Genomic DNA, 7,402 nt, shown 5'->3' with positions numbered 1-7,402 from the left:
AAAGACCCTATTAAGTGGTGCTATTAAGTTAGACATGACCTGAGCCAATCTTTGGTTGAAACACATCTAAGTTATCTAAATTATCTATTATTTATCTAAGTTCTAAAGAGTCACAATTTACGTTGCGCAGTTGCAGTTGCTGTCGAACTGCCAATGACCAGGTTGTAACAGTGACGTAGTTAGGAAACGGAGAGGGATGTGGTCCATTCCAGGCGACACTTTTATGGGGGAAGCACCTTGGAGTCTGCTGTATAAGCCTGTGTAGACTTAGGGGTCCGGGGTAGGAGACAAACTGAAGGGCTACCCTGGCTGTATATACTGTAGCTATGCTACTAGATAGCAGTTGTACAACGAAAATTTTGACGCCTCGCGGGCGCTGTTTTGTTTTGGAATCCAGACGAAACTGCTAAAGTCGACAAAGAGCGGTATAATAAAATAAATGCAAAATAATATTCAGTAGAACTAAGCTAAATTTAGCAATGAAATAAAACTAAGAGAATGTTTTTTCTTTGAATATATTGAGGTGATTGAAGGTAAGTATGTCGTACGGGAAATTTGTATTAATCCAATGAACATTTAATGTGTGCAGCTAGTAGAATCATAAGCGAGTCAGGCAAAATACTTGGTGACATTTCTTCCAGCTCTTTAGGTTCTGAATTCAAATTTCGCCAAGGTCAACTTTGCCTTTCACTGTTTCGGTGTTGATAAAATAAATACCAATTGAGCACTGAAGTCAATACTATCGCATGGATGTTGTCGTTGTTGGTGGTTGCTGTAATTGCAGGTTGAGTTAATGAATGAAAATGTTTCTTGGGCTGCGTGAAGAAGTAATTGACCAACACCCGCGAACATTTAACAACTAACAAGAGCAACAATTACATACTGAGAGGCATACTACTTGGTGTTTACGGCAAGCTGGCAATACGTAGCTTACCTAACATAACTAGAAACAATTACAAAAAATAAAATAAAGTTATGAGGGTTAGGGTTAGGGTTAGGGTTAGGGTTAGGGTTAGGGTTAGGGTTAGGGTTAGGGTTAGGGTTACAGCGTACACAAAGCAGAATTCCGCCAATGTTTCATTTGTTTGTAGTTTGATATCAAAACACGCGCTATCGTTGCAACGTTGAGAATACGTGCAGTCACACATAAAGTGACAGCTTCCAAATCCTGTTTTCTTACTGGATAAAAATTATCACACTTTAAACTTCTATAACTTAAAAAAAAATTATTTCTCTGAAACAAGTAAATTAGGCTCTGAGATTCAATGTGAAAAATTACATCAATACACCAAATTTGGAAAATTTTTTACTTAATTCTAAAATTTCAAAAAAATGCAGCCAAAGAGACCCCCCCCCCAACAAAACTACATAGGTATACCAAATGTGAAAAACAATTGGAACAAAATTCAAAGAATTGAAAACTGAACGAAACAGAAAAGATCCTCGAACAAACCTTTGAACAAAAGCCAGTCGAGACCATTTCATCTTTTTGGCGGGAGTGGACCATCTTGGGATCATTTCTATTTTGTTCCAATTGTTTTTCAAATTTGGCGTACCTACGTAGTTTTGCTCGATCACGGTTTAATTTGTACTAACATTACAACACCAACTTATGCCGAATTATATCTCTCGTGTTGATTCCCCCAACATTTTTCTACATGAATATTTAGTTTGATTCGCTCGGTTTTCCTTTCTTTCTAAATATTGATATTTTTAAAAAACAGAATCACAACGTCAGATTTTTCAAGTAGGAAAATAGTCTATTTAATTGATCTCTTTTACTGGTACTTTGTTATAAATTACTCTCGTAGATAGAAAACTAATTCGACCTCGACGCGAATTTCAGTTCAGACCTATGTAGAGAAACAGAGACGTATGTAAGGAAGAGATCAACTTACGTTGTTTCGAGTTACGTCTTCTTCGACTTTACGTGCTTCTCTCGCTCTCACTTTTTCTTCTTTTCTTTTTTTTAAGAAATGAACGGAAAAACGTCTCAAATGCCTTGTTTCAAGGCCACATGTTTATTTTCCCCGAAGATGGAGTGACTAGTAAGTAGTTGATTGAATCCTGTACATAATTAGTATTTATTTTACCACCATCTTTGTAAGGATGAAAGCCAAATTTAGCATGTAAACTTCGATTATAGCGACAATGGCATTATTGGAGCATCTCACTCCTTTTACACACACACACACACACACACAACGGTAATTTGTTCAACATTTGTCGTAATACTATTTCAATTACACCAAGAACAATAATATCCAAAATTTCTCAACAAGAATAAAAGATTGTTCGTTTTCTTATATGTACAACCGTTGACATTCGACGCTAGAAATAACAACCAGCACCCAAAAGCTCACAGTAGCTTCCAACATCAGCAGTCACATACAGCTCCAAGCAGTTAGCCAATCAGCTCTAGTACAAGTGGTAACGACACATACATACATACATACATACATGCATACATAGAACTAAAAAATGGATTATCTTCTTCCTAAATAACAAGAGCCAAAATGGATTGTCTCCATCCAAAATAACATCAACGGACTCACGAAAAAGATAGGACAGTTGGGCACTATCATCAAATGCAAAGCTAAAAATGAGTTCACGAATCGCCAGCTACGATTGCATGATAGATTCTCCAATTTGTATGGGAACAGCTGCCGAGAAACGCTCACAGGAAAACTTATCACCCTCAATCTCCAAGCGATAAGTGAAAACCTTCGTTATTGTCAAACATTCTATGAACGAAACATGATAAACTGCAAATTTGCCCGAAACCCACAAGCAGTATATCACAATATGAAAGGTGATACAATCATGATAATACATGCTTCTCTCCGGGCATACTTAGAATCATTTTGTAGGGAATCTGAAATGCAAACGAAGAACACAACCGCGATGCAACATGGTTAAACGACCTACGAGCTGAGTATTGCGTAAATGCCTCTCCCGAAATATACTATATTACCAGTGAAACACTCCTGGCGCTTATTATGAAACTGCCGAATGAAAAATCACCTGGAAGATACCTGATAGTAGGCTACTGGTACAAACAAAAAAAAAACTTTCCACGGGGAAATTCTCGCGATCCTGTTTAAAAAAATAACATGCTGAACTAGATGTACCAGATTGGCTGACGGTTACTCAGACTACTCTTATCCCCAAGAACAAAGACCCATGTGTGGCCAAAAACTGTAGGCCCATAGTATACCTAAATGTTATGTATAAACTGTATCCAGGCTGTCTGAATATGTTTCTCCAAGATCCCTGCCAAACAAACGCAGTGATAACCGATGAAGAGGCAAGAGGAAAGAAAAGAGTCTCGGGCTGTGCTCAACAGCACCTCCTCAACAAAGCTGTCCTTAAGGAAGCCAAGCAACATTGCCATAACCTCTTTGCGATATTGCTAGATTACAAGGAAGCGTTCGATTCTGTGCCCCGTGAGTGGATAATAGAATCACTACATCTTGCTAAAGTACCAGCTGCTATCGGGAATGCCATTGAAAGACTGACCACAGCATGGTCCACATAATTATCACTGACAACTACTAGAGCAAAACCTATTGTCACAAACAGAATTAAGCTATCAACAGGGTGACAGTCAATCCAGGGTGATAGTCTATCTGTAATGCTGTTTGTACTGGTAGTGAGTCCTTTGTCAGCCCTGTTAACAAAATAACAAGGCTACATGCTAAGATATGCAGAAAAAAATTAAGTTAATGTTGCTCACACATTTTTTGTTGATTACTGAAAGCTATATTTTGGTAAAATGACCAAAATCAAGGAACAATTAGAAATAGTCGCAACATTCACATGAGATATAAGAATGGAGTCTGGGCAAGATAAATGCTCGTACGTGTCAACCGAGGAAAGGTTGTCGACCAGGCAGAGAACATGTACATCAATGGCTTGTCTGCCTCCTCTATCTCTAATGACGAAAGCTACAAATACCTTGGAATCGATGAGGATGTTGCATATGTTGGTGCTGTGACTAAAGCCAGAATGATAAAAGAGTTCTGTAGACCCCGGAAAATATAGAAATTGTCTGTGTAGTGGAATATATAGTCAGTACAAGGTATTGATGTGGCTGCATATATGTTATTACAAGAATTCATTGAGAGATGAAGAGAATAAATTCAAGATCTATATATTTACTACATAAAGATATATTTTATTCTTCTCTCGATGAAAATACATGGAATCAAATTGTGGAAACTAGTTGAATGAAGTAATCTATGCAAGGAAATGCAGAGATAGAAAATATAGAATAACATCTAAGTGGTGGCGTAGAGAAATAGACGTACATAGCAACGATGTAGATAGCTCTAAGTCTAATCGACTAAGCAGCGAAAAGATGGTTTAGCAAGCTGTTTTAATTAATGGAACGTTAGCCATTCTAGAAACTTCCAAGAGAAACGCTAAGCTTCTTGAATAATTAAGAATCACGTCTCATGACACAGATGCTTCGAGAAACTTAGGGGTTAGTCGATGATCTTTCTTGCAAGGGAGATCATTCGACTATTTATCTACCTACACCACAATGTTTGCGTTTAACAAGGACATACCTCATAATGCTTTTGCAGTACCAGTGTTAGTACCAACATTTGGGATATTGAATTGGACACTCGGTGAGATATGCAATTTGGACATCAAAACCAGACAAATACTGACCACCACTGATAACTTCCATATTAACTGACACCGATAGGGTTTACGTGAAACGAAGTGGTGGTGGTCGATGCATAAGGTCAGTCCCAACAGCCTTTGAATGTCGCATTGTATCACTCACACAACACCTGCCGAACAGTAAAACAAGAAATGAATACATTCTATGCATACTCAAAAGTGAGAACAATATCTTCAGAGTTGGAGAAGAACAACTGTGCAGGTATTCTGAGAATATAACTCTGATGCGACCCAAAAAAGGACAGACTGATCTACTTAAACAAAATCCTGGAGAAGAAGCAGGCATCATACCAGCAAAAAGCAATGCAGGGGTACAGAACCTGTAAGCTAGAGTGCAACGATATCATTGACAAGAAGAGTAACCTCTCCTGGACTTGCGATAAATACATTGTTTTCCACTCAGAAGGTTATGGCTTCGCTATCCAGCTACTAAATACCTGATAAACAAGAGGGTCAACGATTCCACCAAACCTCCACGTTGTGATAAAAGATGTCAGCTCTGCTATACTTGTGAGAAAGATATGATCCACATCATCAGCAACTGCCCAAAAATATCTGCGAGATACTACCAGCTCCTGAGGTATGATATAGTTGTAAAGGCTATTTACAATGCTCTCCGCAGGGAGGACTGCTCTGACGTATATATCAAAGGTATGTCAGAACCAGCAGGTATTCACACCTTTAAAAACAAGGAATATTGATGGGACATCCAAATCAAAACATCAATTCGTTGCAAACATAAGAGACCTGATATTGTTTTATGGGAGAGGTAACGAAAGTCATGCGCTATTGTAGAGGTCAGCTGTCCAGCAGATGTGAATGTACAATGAAAAGTCCAGGAAAAGAGTACATTTATGGCGAATTAATGCGGAACTTACAACTCTTGTACTCTGCCTATGAGTTCTCATTTGTACTTATTATCATAGGTGAATTAGGTTATATACCAACAAATTTTCGCAAAAAAAAAAACAAAACAAAAAAAACAAACTAGAAATACTCGGTTTCACGGAAAAGAACATAAACTGATTCCGATTCTTAAAATCTAATCTATTAGTGGCAATGTGAGTATTTGTATGACATTCCAAAAATTCTTCATTTGCGATTCTTATGTGAATAGATGCACAGACTTTGGGGCACGCTTCGTAAACGGACGTCAGGGAATTCGCTCCCGGGTTGGTCAGGTAGCAGCCGCTTATACTGGGAGACAGGGTAGGGCAGGATCGCTGGAGAGACTACTAGACAGGCGCAGACAAGAGAGGTAGGTAGGTAAGCCTCTTTTCATTTCCCAGAAGCGCCGATACGAACATTTCAGTGTTTGATTATCAATACGAGTGTCTGCCGTGTCCCCAAAATATGTACCGAGAGTGATAAAAACCAAACATCCAGTCAACATCATGGTATTTGAAGTGATCACTAGTGATGGTGACGCAATGCTTTCCCACATGGCCTCAGACGCAACACAGCGGCCCACATCAAGTGCCTGGAGGAGGTAGTGTTGACTTGGGACAAGAGGGTGGCTGCTGGAAGACCCATATGCCTGGCAACGGGATTTTGCGCCATGATACACAAGCAGGAGAACCTAGTCATGGATATCAGATAATTTCTGCGATCACATCTGGCCACCTTACTCCCCAGACTGCAACCCCCTTAATTATTATGTGCGGGACACAGTTGAACAAGAGACCAACAAAACTGTTTGTAACACCAAAGATGAACAGAAGGCAAGGATTATGGCAGCATTCACCAACTTAAACAAGGAGACTATCCAGAAGAGTAGCAGGAGAGTCCAAAGTCGTCTGGAGGCTGTGGTTGAAGCCAATGGTGATATTATTGAATAAATTTACTCTTTAGATATTTCAAGATATTTTTATGTAATTTTGGTAAAAAAAAATATCTGTAAAAATGAGCAGTCGGTGTTATTTTCGTTTTTTCATAATTTAGACGATAATTTATTCACCGTACTCTGTACACACACACAAACACACACATGGTCACCAGCTTAGGCCTGTGAGTATCACATAAGGCTAGAGATGGGAGCGATGACCTCCTTTGCAAATGCCATACGAACACAAACTGTGTGTCAATAGTCAGCTGGAAAAGAGGTTTTCTTGGGGCTAATACAATAATAACATCGTCCGTTATAGGACTGCCACATTCTATATATATATATGTATGTGTGTGTGTATGTATATATGTATATATACACACACACACATATATATACATACATACATATATATATATATATATATATATATATATATATATATATATATATATATATACATACATATCTATATCATTTGTAGAAAACATAAATCCGAAGAAGAATCACACTCTAAGTTGTCGCGAGCAGTTTTAGCCAACAGGTTTTGGGGTCTGACGATAAGCCATAAAATTAAACCATTTATGGACGGGAAACTCAAAGTAATCCCATAAACCGGCCTTTCCTAGTAAAGATATATATATATGTGTGTGTGTGTATATATATATATATATATATATATATATACACACACACATTAGATAGATCGGTGTTATTGCGAATAGAATACTTATTTATTTAAAACGAAAACAATAGAAACTCCGGAACCAAAAAAAGACGGAATCAGAAAATAGATTTTTTAAAATAATAAATTACATAGCTTGAATTTAGTAACAAAAGGGAATTCTTAGTATTTGCCCTATTTCTGATCGTTGCACACTTATA

This window comes from Octopus sinensis, linkage group LG24, assembly GCF_006345805.1.
Source record: "Octopus sinensis linkage group LG24, ASM634580v1, whole genome shotgun sequence".
In the NCBI taxonomy this organism is placed as follows: Eukaryota; Metazoa; Mollusca; class Cephalopoda; order Octopoda; family Octopodidae; genus Octopus; species Octopus sinensis.
This window is presented reverse-complemented; position numbering follows the sequence as displayed.